This window comes from Capsicum annuum, chromosome 11 (genome assembly GCF_002878395.1).
Source record: "Capsicum annuum cultivar UCD-10X-F1 chromosome 11, UCD10Xv1.1, whole genome shotgun sequence".
NCBI classification, from domain to species: Eukaryota; Viridiplantae; Streptophyta; class Magnoliopsida; order Solanales; family Solanaceae; genus Capsicum; species Capsicum annuum.
Genome location: NC_061121.1, coordinates 167,496,989 through 167,512,197, shown reverse-complemented (window position 1 = coordinate 167,512,197; position 15,209 = coordinate 167,496,989). Strand labels below are relative to the sequence as shown.

General features: G+C 34.4%; 1 protein-coding gene across 7 annotated transcripts in view; it reads left to right on the top strand.

The window, feature by feature from the left end:
- The window catches only part of LOC107854404 (eIF-2-alpha kinase GCN2), a 105,159-nt gene extending 95,941 nt beyond the window's left edge, over nucleotides 1–9,218 (top strand). For all 7 annotated transcript variants that reach the window (XM_047399065.1, XM_047399064.1, XM_047399067.1 and 4 more), the window contains one exon: nucleotides 8,965–9,218. The gene's annotated coding sequence lies outside the window, so the exon portion shown is untranslated. The remainder of the gene's footprint in view (nucleotides 1–8,964) is intronic.
- Nucleotides 9,219–15,209: the final 5,991 nt, after the last annotated feature.

Genomic DNA, 15,209 nt, shown 5'->3' with positions numbered 1-15,209 from the left:
TCAACATTCCATATGACATGTTTAAGACCGCAAGATTAGAAGACATTTTGGTACATTGTATATGTTGAAGTTAGGTCTTGAGCCTAACTCACACCCCAAAAGCTAGCTCAAAGGGAGGAGGATTGCTCGAGCTTTATAAAGAGACCATCCATCTTATTAACCACCAATGTGGGACTTTTTCTTATTCTTTAACACCCCACATCACGCCCAAGACTAGACATATGGTGCATGGGTAATTTTTAATTTGGGGACCCAACATTTGGGTTAGATGGGTCCTGCTCTGATACCATGTGGAAGGGGCTGAATGATTGTTTCTATTTTATTAAATTACCCTATAAGAGATTTTACTTTTGAGGGAGGAAATGGAAGTACCAACCGTGATTGGTCTAATTTTTGTTTTTCAGTAGGGTCGTGCCATCATTCCGACCGTACCCATATTGTTTTTGTTGTCCAAGAGGGTCGTGCCCTCATTCTGACCATACCCATATAGTTTTTCTCTGATATTCACCACTTTTCCACCGTCAAATCTAATAATTCGGTACGTGTGCATGTTATGACCTATTTCTCGAAATCCAGACCCCACTTGGTGGGAATACACTGGGTTTATTGTTGTTGTTGTTTCTTGTTCAAGATCTACTCATCTCTTGATTTCGAGATGACCCATATATTTTATACCAATTTTTGACAAGTCTTCAATGAAAAATCGATTTTTCGGAGACGTTTACTATGTTTCTGATCACCTTTTCAGCTTGATCTTTTTTCAATTGTAATCGCCCAGACTTCCTTACCAATTTTTCTGCGTCCAAGTCCCTCACTAGTCTTCATATTAATTACGTCTATAACAAGTTCGGTACATATTGACCTGTATGCACCAGCTTGAGGGGGAGTGTTAGAATATGAGTAGGAATATGAATAGTATATAGAATCCTACTTGGAAAAGGATTGTGGTCTAGTGTCCTACTTAGAAAAGGATTGGAGTGAATTGTCTATAAATAGTCTCAATGTAATAATGTAGAAGCAACAATTCAATAATATTTTTCTCTTGTATTTCTCACATTGTATCAAAGCAGGCAGAGGTTCTAGGATCGAATCTCACTGTTATTAAAAAGAATTTCCACGTGCTTGAGAAAAAAATTAGGCCTGGACATTAGGGGGCGTGTTGAGAATATAATTAAATAATAAAAATGTGCTCTTTCTAATAGATTAAGCTTTTCAATGAGATGGTCACAACTTCAATAGTATATATCTTTAGTTTAAGACCATAAGATTCAAAAGTCCTTTTTACTTTGTTAAACTTTGTGTCAAGTCAAACGAAGACAAACAAATTGAAACAGAGGGAGTGTTAGCATCAATATCAAGCTAATTACACCAAGCACAAGATCATCATTATACAACAATCGATTAATCAGAATATGTCGGGATGTCATCGACGAAGGATGTCGTACCGCCCAGCAGCTAGGCAATGATACATCAGATTTCAATCATTGACGTACAATTATTCTCCCCATCGACTAGGCAATGATGCATCAAGGATTTAAAGTGGTCGATTACTCTCCCGGTTGACCAAGCCAAACACAATCAATAGGCATGTATATACAATTTATTTAGAATATTATAATTCATGACTTGTAGCTGAAGCATTATACAATAGTTCATGTAGCTTCATCTCATACTTTTAGTATATAATCATTTTAAGAATCATAGTGCGTTTGACAAACCTTATTTAGTTCTTATAAGAATAGAAATTTTATAAAACATCGTGAGTGTGACCTAGTGGTCCAACGAAGTGGAATATTATGATGTCTTGGGTTCAAATCCCTGTAGAGGCAAAAATACTAGGTGATTTGTTCCTATTTGTCCAAGCCTTAATGGATAGAGTTACTCGGTACCTATACTAGTGGGAGGTAGTTGGTACAAAAGATCATTTAAGAATCATAGTGCATTGCACCAACCTTATTTAGTTCTTATTAGAACATAAATTTTACAAAGCATCAAGAGTGTGGCCTAGTGGCAAATAAAGTGGGATGAGAACCATGATGTCTCAGGTTCAAATTTCAACAGAGGCAAAAACACTAGGAGACTTCTTTCCACTTGTCCAAGTTATCCGCTATCTATACTGGTGGGAGGTAGGAGGTACCCCATGGAATTAGTCGAGGTTCCTCTAGTTGCTCTGCACCATGGCAATAACATAAAACATACAATGTTACAAAGTCAAACAGTTGATAATTTATGCAATGCATCATGTATTTAACAAAATGGAGCAAACTATGGGAACTTGTGCTCTAGCACATAGGAACTCCGTCAAAATATTAATTCAAAATTCATAAGGTTGACTGGAAAATCACTTATCCCTTCGGGAACATCGGATAAAAATAAGATTAGAAAACATCATAAGATAGTTCAAAGCTCCCTCGTAGTGTAAAGACCAACATACCTCAACCCTTACACAACCATCATCAGCTCCAACTGCCAATTGATGACTAAGCATCTCCAACACAATCAAGCTACATAATTAAACACATTTTCATCAACTCATAGACCAATTAATCCAACCAAGTGTTTTACACTTATGCTAACCTTCCACATTTTCATAATCCTTCCTTGTTGGTGAAATCTTTGTAAATCACCTTCTCTCTTCATTTAAAAACTCATTTGTGTCACTATCAACTCATAACAATTCAATTCTCAACTTTTCTTGCATTTCTTTCTATTTCATCTCATACTCCAACAATCCAAAATTTAGTAAATGATTTAATGACTTTGTTATGGTCATTGTATTTGGTCATTTAAAATGCGTGAACCATTATCATCTTTCCAAGCTCACACAACTCCACTAACGGCAAAGTTAAGGTTCTTCACTCAGTCATTCCAACCACAAAAAATCCCATAAATATTACTATCATAAATACTCAACACACATCTTTTACAAGTGATGGAATTACCTTGCCTTGAACTATATCTTGAAAATCTTAGTTGTTGTGGTTCTCGGGTTCTTGAAAGATTCAATGCCAAATCTAGTGTTTGGAATGGTCAATGTTGTTAAATTCTGTTTATGATGAGTAAAATGAACTCAAAGCACCAAATAATACTCACCTTTTATGGTAGAAAAATCCCCAAGCTCCAATCTCCACTTTACCTTCAAAACCCCAAGTCCCAAATGACAAAAATTTCGCTGACCCATCAATGGTATTCATGGCCAAGGTTTGCGGATTGTATTTCTTGCTAGATAAGCTCGTTTCAAATAACTTTGTCCCAGGCCGCGATACCTCTCATGCATGGAGACAATTATGTGTGCTTGGATTTCCTGCTTGACGTCATTCAGTAAAATGTCTATAACTTTTTGTAGGAATGTTTGATTGATCAATGTTTGCGGCATTGGAAACTAGACACAAAGTTCTTTAATTTGATATCTTTATCCAGTCAAATCATTATACGTTGAAAGTAGCGATCACTTGAAGTTAGACCATAGGTGCTCATATGTAACTTTAGTTCGTTGTGTAGTATCCAACTTGGATTGGTCCTAGGGCTTTCATTAGACCCTAAATCACTTCCAATGCACCTCGTATACTAATGATCATGTCCGAGTCACCTTTCGCACACAAAACATTTTTTTTATTACTTGTTAACACACTCTATAGTTCTAGAACCTTATGATATTTTCAGGGTCGCTACATATACTTTTGTCTTTGGTTCATATTCCTTTGGTATACTACTAGTTTCATTTTGACTTGATGGCTTTTCAATTTTGTTGACACATAGTTTTCTGTATCTGTTAGTCTTCTTTTAAAGCCACTATTTTTGGAGGATCCGACACGGGTGCGACAACATTTTTGGATATCCGAGCAACTTAGAAAGCAACTATGACATACAACCTTAGTTAGATTGTAGTAATGTTATTTACACGGAGAAATGAATGTAGATACCATATCGGGAAATCCATGATCCAACCGGTTGAACTTTAGCCTTGTGAGAAATATTGGAGAATAATATTTTTGAATTGTTGTAACTACATTATTTCACCGAGGCCTTATTTTTAGACACTACATTCCAATCTATTTTTTAAGTAAGACACTACATTATAATCCTTTTCCAAATAGGATTTTGTATACTATTCCTTCTCCTAATCATATTTTAACACTCCCCTCAAGCTGTGTATAAAAGTCATATGTACCAAGCTTGTCAAGGATGTAATTAATACGAGGATCAGTGAGAGACTTGGTAAAAATATATGTAAGAACACTGATAAGAAGTGCTCGGGACGTTTGAGCGATCACAGTTGAAAAGGAACCAACTGAAAAAGTGGTCGGAAAACTCAATTTGTCGATAGAAAATTGCTGGAAACTGGTATAAAATATATGGGTCATCTCGAAATCAAGAGATGAGAATCTTGAACAAGAAAGTCACTGAAAATTGGCCGGACATGCTCACGCGCCGGATTATTAGATTTTATAGCTGGTCAAAATGTGAGAAATTTATATAGGTAGGTCGGAATGATGATATAATGTCTCTTTTCCAGTTAGATCGTGTCATCATTAGGTAAGGTTGGAATAATGGCACGACCCTATTGAAAAAGAGATCATATAAGTAGGGTCGGAATGATGGCACGACTCTACTGAAAAAGAGATTATATGGGTAGGGTCGGAATCACAGCACGACCCTACTGATAAAGAGAAATTATATGGTTAGGATCAAAATGATGGCACGGTCATATTGAAAAAGAGAAATTATATGGTTAGGATCAAAATCACAGTATGCTTGTACACATTCTACAATTGGTTTGATGATTGCTATGAATTGTTTCATAGTGATGATTCATCGACTGTTAAATTGCATTGCATAAGTATTGTGACAAATAGAAGTAGCATGATACGAGAAAAACAACGGAAACATGAAACAACTCCAAAACAGTCCACTAATCTTAAGGATTGGAGGACTAAGATGGAGACCACTCTTGGATTCACTACAACAACAACAATATGAGATAACAACGGTGCATTTGACACCAAACACAGCAGCAACAAAATGATAACAAGATGAACACAATGAGAAAATATTTCAGATTCAAGGACACAAAACAGTCTACTATGAATCTACAAAGTGCAATAAGATAAAGATAGATAGATAGACCAAATGAGGGAATAATATTAACAACCCAAGAATTGTTACACCCTTTGACCTTTAATACTACATACAACACTAACCTATCCCCTACGTAGGCACAAGAGGGATCTCGATCTCCCAAGGACCAACGTTTCCAAGCTTGAATCGAACACGAGTGATTTTACACTCAAGTTGATTTCCCTACTTACAATTTCAGATTTGTGCCTCAAGGAGAGAGGACTTGTCTTTCAATGTTATACAACATTCATCGTCATCAAAATCTAATGAATGAATCCCTAGAAGGTTGTATTTATAGTGTATTACAAGAATAGTATGAAATGTCCAAAATGACCCCTTAGTCAAAGTCTTCAAGTGGGCTCCCTTGGAGTGCATTGTATGGACTCATTTTGGAGCCTAGTTAGGCTTTCCTTTGCACTTCACGTGTACACTCCAAATCTCGGGTTCATTCACTCTCGCACTCACCCACCTCCGTGGTCGTACCCGTATCATTCTTCCTTTCTTAAAAAGGATTCGACCTCGAATCTGTACCTTGCAAAATCAAGAGAAGACAAACAAGCACACATCCTCATGACATGAGGGATTAGGGTTAGCAAACATAACACATCACATGCCATGCCAAGGTGGGACAAATTTGGAGTATACCCACGGGTCCTTTGTGTTGAACATGAAAACCTTAGTATAAATGGTACAAAGGAAGAGGTCATCATCAACAAAAAGAGACAAGGTAGAACCTTGCCTTCCTTTATTAGCACCCACAATCAAACATTGCTTGTCATCTTGACCAAGCATCAAGTAGGAAGTGTAGAAATTCCCACATTCCCGGAGGGTGCCGGGGTCAAATGTAAGAAGTAGCCACATCTTCACTAGTTGTTGGCAACTCACATACCAACGTAGACTCACCTTAGTTCGCACAAGGGTCAACTAGTTTGTGAGTACTCTTGTCAATTGGTAATACAACCTTGTTCAAGTTATAAGGGCTAGCACTAGATGGACATAAATCATTCTTACAAGAAGAATCAATTTCGTCATCTAAAGGATCAACTAGAGCTTGCGTACTTACAACAAGAGTTTGGTCCTGACGTAACCTAACATCACCAAGAGTATCACCATAGGAAGACTCAAATACCTCTACTCTAGGTAAATCCACAGCTACATCCAATTGGCCACTACTAGCCACAACACAATATTTTAAGTTCATAGGAGTGTAGGGAATAGTGTTTTTACCTCGTAGCTCACATGAGCTATGGCCTTCCTCTTGACGTGTGTTCGGGCAGCCCACTCGCTCCCTTTGACCTATCATACGATCCAACCTTTTATTTGCCATAACTAGGTCTCGGGACATAGTGTCAAGGTAGGCTAAAATGACATTGGTGACATTGTTTTCCATGGGTTGAGAGGTAGAAGCCGCGGATTTCCTTGTAATTGTACCTAAAAAAAAGAAAGAAAAGAACACCTACAAAACCAAACACAAGTTAGTTCAAAACAACCTCACCACACTCTCGCACACTTGATCGTCTCACACTTGGTTTCACAAGTGTTGAAAGCCGGCTTGTACTTCGCGAGTGATTGAGGGTCGAGTCTACTCTTGCCCGGAATAGATTTTCGTTTGAGTTGACTCAAGCAAAATTTGTTACGGACTTGAACCAACAAGATACAACGATTTCACAAAAGAGAAAAGCACACAACAGATGCGTAACACGAATGAACGAACACAAAAACTAACTAACAATCTAGTAGATAAGTACAGTTTGCCAATTAGTATTGGAACCAACGAAATTGAAACTAAGAAACAACAAACGGAAACTCAGAAATCTAAAATTTGAGCTTAAATATGTTGCGTGAACAGTAAAACATGATGATGTGGCAGCCACGTATTGGTCTCGGTTGCACACAACTTTTGTTGTCCAATTTCAAGTCTTGGTCAATTTTTCAATTTGGACTTTGGTGGAACTTGTTCAATGGAGGGAAACACAAAGTATTCTTTAGAGCTTCTTTTTCAATTAAAATTTCAAGAGTCAAAGTTTTGGATTAGACTTGTACTCCTCCTTAAAACATGGATCTTTGTTTTATGGGAAAGTGGTTGAGATGTGATTGACTTGTTGATGAGTGATGGTAAGTCTTTCAAGACTAACAAAACTTCACCTTTTCCCCTTTACCTTTATAGATCTAAGGTTAACTTTATTTTAACAAGCTATGAAGGTTGTGAAGAACTTTAAGAACAAAATCAACAATCACCAAGAATAACCAACAACAATCTCCAAGAACACCAACAATTTCACACGGCCAACTTCCAATTTTCACAATACAATATCTTCAACACTTGGCCAAGGCAACTACAACTTCAACAAAATGGTTCTTAAGCCACCAATGAACAACAATATCACGTGGACAAGCTTATAACAACAACAAGATGAAGGCCATAAGGCCAAAACAGTCCACCACGACAATGTTCAACGACAAATCGGTCAAGTCCAAGTTCACGACTGCAACTTCAACAAATACAAGCTCAAACTTAGATTTAGACTCAAAGTGTTAGTGGAGAACAAAACTAACACTAGAAACACTTAAGACAAGTAAAAATCTTGGCCAAGACACAACAAGAACACAATTTTTGGCCAAGAACACAAAATGGACAAATTGTTCTTTTTCTGGAATTTTTAGATTTCAATTTTTTCTTTGATTTTTCAAGTGAGCTAGCCCAAGATTTGATCTTGTAGGAACAAGATCAAGCCATGATCTGATACCAAATGATACGGGAAAAACAACGGAAAAACGAAACAACTCCAAAATAGTTCACTAATCTTAAGGATTTGAGGACTAAGATGGAGACCACTCTCGAATTCACTACAACAACAACAATACGAGATAACAACGGTACATTTGAAACCAAACACAGCAGCAGCACAATGATAACAAGATGAACACAATAAGAACAAATTTCGGATTCAAGAAGGACACAAAACAGTCCACTATGAATCTACAAAGTGTAATAAGATAAAGATAGATAGATAGACCAAATGTGGGAATAATATTAACAACCCAAGAATTGTTACACCCTTGGACCTTTAATACTACAAACAACACTATCCTATCTCCTACATAGGCACAAGAGGGATCTCGATCTCCCAAGGACTAACGTTTCCAAGCTTGAATCCAATACGAGTGATTCCACACTCCAGTTGATTTCCCTAGTTACAATTTCATATTTGTTCCTCAAGGAGAGAACACTTGTCTTTCAATGTTATACAACATTTATCATCATCAAAATCTAATGAATGAATCCCTAGAAGGTTGTATTTATAGTGTATTACAAGAATAGTGTGAAATGTCCAAAATGACCCCTTAGTAAAAGTTTTCAAGTGGGCTCCCTTGGAGTGCATTGTATGGACTGTTTTCGGAGCCTAGTTAGGCCTTCCTTTGCACTTCACGTGTACACTCCAAGTCTCAAGTTCATTCACTCTCGCACTCACCCACCTCCGTGGTCGTACCTGTATCATAGCATGAGACTACTTGAGAGATGGTTAGGTGAACGTGACTTGATGTGTTACACTTCTGAATGGTAAAGGGTCATAGGCTCCTCCTTTGTTATGGTTGAACTTATGTTTGAGATGGTAGTACAGATCTGTTGACAGGTTGAAGATTGGTATTGTTGTGTTATTTGGTTTCGTAAGATGTTCTTCTGTAAATAGTGGTGACTTGGTGCAATTACTTGTTATGTCCTGATTGCTAGTTGCTTTTATTTGACTTATTAATGTGTGTATTTTAAGTTAAGTCAGTTGATGATACTTACCAATACATAAAGTTTGTACTGATACTACAAGTGCTCTTTTTTGTTGAGTGCAGAAACTATTCCAGTGATAGAGACAATACCTCAAATTTAGTTTGTGACTAATAGCTTTCGATTCAAGAGTCAGCACCTATCTTCAGGAAGCCATTGCATCTTTTCATTGATCATGTTCACTCCTTCAGACAATGACATTCCTTTGTTATTTGTTTTTGAGATACTCACTTCAAACTTTGATTTAGTTTAAAATGTTCTTGTACGGTGACTTTCGGGTCCTTGAAATGATGAAATAGGTAGTTTTTTTTTCTTTGCATCTTATTGTTTTTTTTTTTTTTTTATATTTCACTATTCTTTGGTCCGAAATTACTTTAAATGATTAATTATTCGGTTAAGGGTTTGAGTTTGATGATTCTCTTACTAGGGAGTTAGTGTGGTAACCACTCAAGATCATTTGGATCGTGACATTTAGGCTTACAATTATGAAGGACAGGATAGATGCCATTATGGTTTGAGTTTTCGATCGTGACACTTTGAAGGGTAGTTTAATTTACAAACTCGGTCGTACTAGTTGGGAGTGAATTAGGTTAATTAGAAGTGTAATCAAAGTAGGGTTTATCAACAACTTTAATTTTATTTAAATAACAATTTCTAGTTCAATTCAAAGTTGTAGATATTGAAGCTTAAATATTACAATTATATCCATCTTTTAACTTCCTTCAATAAGCAAATATTCAAGTTATTTAAGGGTATAGAAATCGATTAACATTGTACTTATGTATCAGAAAGGATCTTGATTTTGGTTAGTCCTCACAAGGAGTTTTTTGGTATTTTTTTTTTGTGAAATAAAATTATTACACAATAATTAATAGTGTCTTTTTATTACATATTTTTATTTTCACCCTTATTCGTATTGTTAAAACTATTCCACTTGGATTTTTATAATTGATTTTTTCTTGTCATTTGTTAGATGATTATTTTAAATCAACAATCACTTTAACTTAACAATTCACTTGTTAAACCTCCCTTCATCACTTGTTAGATAATTAGTTAAACCTCCCTTCATTTTAAATCAACAATCACTTTAACTCAAAAAATATTCAAGCTAACTTTAATCCAGAATAAAAAAATTTGCAATGATTTTCAACTACAACCTCATACATAGTTCTTTTTAATATTATTCAGTTCTCAAAATCTATAATTAAAATGGTACGAATGGAGTACTCTTGTAAGGGGCATGAAAAAATAAACATGATAAGTTAATGGAACGAATTGAGTGAACTATTAATGTCGTTTAATTATCATTTAATATCCTTATAGATCATTTTTTAGTTAATTCATATAAGACTCTAAATTAAGGTTATAATTATTATACTATAAATTTGAAATCATTGATTTTATTTTAGATGATTCTATCAATGAAGAAAATTATTTTGCAAAAACTATTGCCACTAAAATTATGAGCGAAGTTAAACTGAACAAAAATCAAAATAGAATTATTTTAGCTATAACTAAGAAATTACATACTAGCAAATTTATAAAAGTATCAATATTTTTTCTATTTATGATCTTCATCGAGTGTATATAGATCAAGTTACTTGTAACTTTTTGATATATTCTAATTCTCTGGTAATACATTCTTCCTCACAAATAATATTTTATTTAAAACTATGCAATTATGTGATTAACAACTTTAATAATTATGAAAACTTATCAACATGGCTTGTTTAACATTTCATTAGATTATACTGATTATAAAGTAAAAAAATATATATAATACAAATTATATTTTTAAATTAAAATTATTATATTTGATATTTTGAGTTTAAACTCGGGCTTAGCACGGACCTCGTGAAACTAGTTTAGTGCATATATATATACTAGTGGTAGCACGGGCCCAACATGCTAAGCTTCAATTTTTAAAATTATTATAAAAGCAGTGAAATAAATTATTATTATTAAATAATTTTAAATAATTAAAGTTTTTAATTATTTTAATTTATAATATTTTTTATTTTATTCTATTTTAAGTGACCGATATAATTTAGAGAGTTAAGCAAATATCACGATTGAAGTAGTGAAGCAGACATGTTTTAAATGACTTATAATAACTAATTAGAAGTGATATAGCAAAATTTCTATAAAAATACTTGTAAAAATAATTTAAGTAAGCTTCATGTACGATGTCAAGTTAATTTAAAACATAAAGAGTTAGTTAATGATTTTATATCTATTTTACTTTTTTATCCAATTTATTAACTTTTTATTACTTAAATAATTTATAATGAGAGGTGATGTAGTATATTATGGTTCAAGTAGCTGAAGCAGACACATAAATGACATATAATAATTAAGGGTGATATAGTAAAATTAGGGAGCAAATAATGGTCAACAAGCATGTCGATCACCGAAATGACAAGGTTGTTAAAAAACTTAAAAATTAATTTTCTTGTTTATGTATTTTATGCTTCATTTAATTGTACCTAATAAAAATTAATATTTTAATCACTCAGATCTACATCGTAACTATGTATTTAATTTTTTTTTTTGAATCTAATACTTAAATGACTTATGATGACTATTTACAGTTGATATAATAAAATTACTATAAAATTTACTTTTAAATTTTTTTTAAGTGAACCCTGTATAAGTCGTCAAATTAATTTAAAACATCAATGGTAAACTAATTAGAAGTTATATAATAAAATTACTATAAAAAGTATTTGTTGAAAAAAATTTAAGTGGACTCCATATAACTCCATATAAGTGGAAAAAATTTAAGTGAACTCCATATTTTTGTTGGTAATGATTATTGGTAATAAATGATGATTGATAATAGATGAAGCTAGTGATGATTGATGATTATCTAACCAATGATAGTGGATATGTGGTAAATAGTTGTTGAATGATGATTAGAGGTTATATGAGGACTAATAGTCAAATGGATTAGTTAATACGAGGCGGTTTACTAGTAAATGACGAGTAGTGCATATTAATGCTAACATTGTTAAATGATGATAATATTCTGGAATATGAGTACATTGTCTAATGTTGGTGAATTGTGAAATATTGGTAAATGACCAGTTGATGATAATTTTGAAATGATGGTTAAATGACGATGAAAGTTAGCTATGATGTTGGTTGATTGCTTTATTCTTCTCTTGAGTGTACTCTCCAGTCGTTTGGGAGTCTGCGATGAGTTTTTTACTTTCTGCACCAATTGGTGTATGAGAGCCAATTTTGTTGTTATGTTTACTTTTGATGATACTTTATGATGTATTATTATTCTGAATTACTTATGTATGTTTGCACTGAGATATTGACATGTGTTGATGTCTTATGTTATATTGTTATTCCGGTTTAATTACTTATTATGTAGAGCGATATTAGAGATGATTCAGGTTTGTTTCTGTACCTTGACTTAGTTTATGTTATCTTGCATTTTATCATACTTATATCATGATTTAGCTCAGTTGGTCAATGATGCCTATTGAGTACTCGTTGTTTTGGTACTTTTACTGCACTTCTGAACCTCTTTGGTGTAGATCCGAGTACTAACTATCGTCGCCGATCGTTGTCATGTAGTGATTGATTTCTGAAAATTGGGTGAGCTCTTAGAGTTTGATTCACCCATTTCCCTCTATCTTTATTTTCAGTCTTTTCTTTCTAGGTAAATGTATTGACTATTCTAGACTTTGAGTTGTATTAATACTATTAGATGCTCTTCTATTAGCTTTACCAGACCGTGGGATTGGTATATTGTATTGACTGTTTTTATCTAGCTAGAACACTTTATTTATATATTGTGTTCTTGAAATTTCTCGGAATTTCCTACCCAATTAACCTATTGCGTTAGCTCCAGTTTATGGTTTGGCTTACCTACTGGTGGGGTTTAGTAGGGGCCACATGAATCATAAATTGGTCCATGACAGTATAATGAGTTAATATTCATATAATTGAGAATCTAAGTGTTAATTTACATGTTTATAATGTTTAAGGTGTGTTCAAAACAAGATTGGAAGTAAAACTTTCACTTCGAGTTTAAACTGGGAACCTAGTATTCTTAGCTTGAGCTATGCATTATTCTAGATTGTCTTATTAGTTTCTATTGTATTTAAAGCATTAATTCATGGTGTTTTATGTTATAGGAATCTTGGTAGGATGATAAAATTGATAATGGAATGATATAGAAGCTGTTTTTGAAGAGGAAAAGCTACCACAAAGCAAGGAACTAAAGGGCAAATGCATGGAGAAAACAGTGTTAAAATCTCAAATTTCTGAGCTTAGGGGCGTGCCACATCCTCTAGCCTCCGTGTGAAGGGCCTGCCACACCCTTGTTCACAAACCAAAATGCAATTTCCAGTGTGTCACCATGATAGAGGCGTTCCACGCTCCCTATCCTCTGTGATAAGGGTATGGTACGTTGGTGTGTCAAGCTCGGCTAATTATTTCCAAGTATAAATAGAACATTCCTATTGAATTGTACATACCTTGGACGACCATTGGAGCTTGGAATACACTTGAGGAGCCTTCTATTAGGGTTTTTATCCCTTCCTTTAGATTAATTTTTGATTATTACATGAATTCTATGATTTTGACTCTTTGTAATTCCATGAGTGGCTAAACACCCTCAACTGGGGTTGAGGCCAAGAACACGAGTACTTAAGCTTGTAATTAAGTTGTTTTATGTTTATTATTAGTATTTGTTGTTCATATTGACAATGCCCAAGCGCACACACAAGTGTATGTGATCTACCATGTAATATAGTGGCCTTCAAGAAAGCCGAGTTATCGATCCCACAAAGACTAGCTTTGGCAATGATTTGATTTTAGTTCACGGTTTAGATTCAATTGATGAGAAAGTAACCAAAAGAGAGTTTGGAAGTTATAATAGAAAGGAAAGTAAACAAAGCATAAAGTAAAGATCTTAAGACAATCAGTAGGAGAAAACCCAGGGTTGAAGCAATCTGAACAATCATATTATGCTATTGGATTTCATTCGTTAACTTGCTTATCTTGGTTTTTGATTCGTAGGTGTAATTGCACGATTATGGTTTCCCAACCTCTAATCTATTACCTAAGTTGAACCTTACACCTACATCGTTGAGTGGGGATGTAGTAATTCACTTAATTCTTAAAAATATCATCCTGCATATGAATCAAGTAAGGTATCTAAGTACATCCCTGTCCAAGATACTAATTCAAGTTTCTTATTTTATAAAGAATCAAGAACCATACTCTGCTTATTCCCACGTTCTATCATTTTAGTCCCTCTCCCGAGTTCACAAGGTTAACAATGAATATATTCTAAGGGCCGTGAATCCTTAAAATAGTTAAAATAAGAATAAACAAACAGTCAATATTGATAATCAAATCAAACAAACTTAATCCATAGCAATAATAATCATCTTCTTGGCTTCAACCCTGAAAAGAGGGCTTTTAGCCACGCATAGTCATAATCGTAATCACAAGGTTGTAATTAATGACTAAAAATATGTACGAACTAAATGAAATTAATAAAAACCTAATTATGAAGTTTTATAAGCTTATCGATCTCCAAAATATGTCAAAAGATGTGTAAAAACGTGATACAATATGTATATATAGCATAAGGGCAAGCCAAGTCCTTGTAGGAGTCAAATTACCTTGAAACGCCCAGGTGTGGAGTTGAGCATGCATCACACCCTCTATCCCTATGGAATAGAGAATGATTCGTACACTATATCCCCTAGAATAGAGCATGCGACGCATGCTAATCGCATGCACTCTCTGGAAGTTGTCCTCAAAATTTTTTCTAAGGCAAGAGAGCACCGAAATGAGATCGCTTCACGGGCTAATTGACTTTAGGGCCACCACGCACCGGTTGGTTGATATTTTGGGCCTCTTATGAATCCATTGGTATTTTGAACTAGTCTATTGGCCACTCCCACAGTCCACACCCACCCAAGAAATTCCATGGGTCCAAAAGTGCATCAATTTGCGTATTGTGCCTTTGTTGAGCCATTCTGAGCCTTTTTTAGTTGTTTCCACTTGATTTGAAGCCTTTATATCATTCATATATCATCATAATCCATTAAAAAAGAATCCTATAGCATTAAACACAATAATTTAATGCTCAAAACAACACAACATCCAACACAACGAACTAGAAACATGAGCTAAGCATTGGCTAATTTCACTTTGATCTTTAAGTCATTGTTTTGACCCTTGGCTTGATCCAATTGACCCTTGAGAATTATCAACAAGTTGTTTCACATATAAATATACATAAAAAATATTTTTAACACTTTAAACACAATAGAATCCA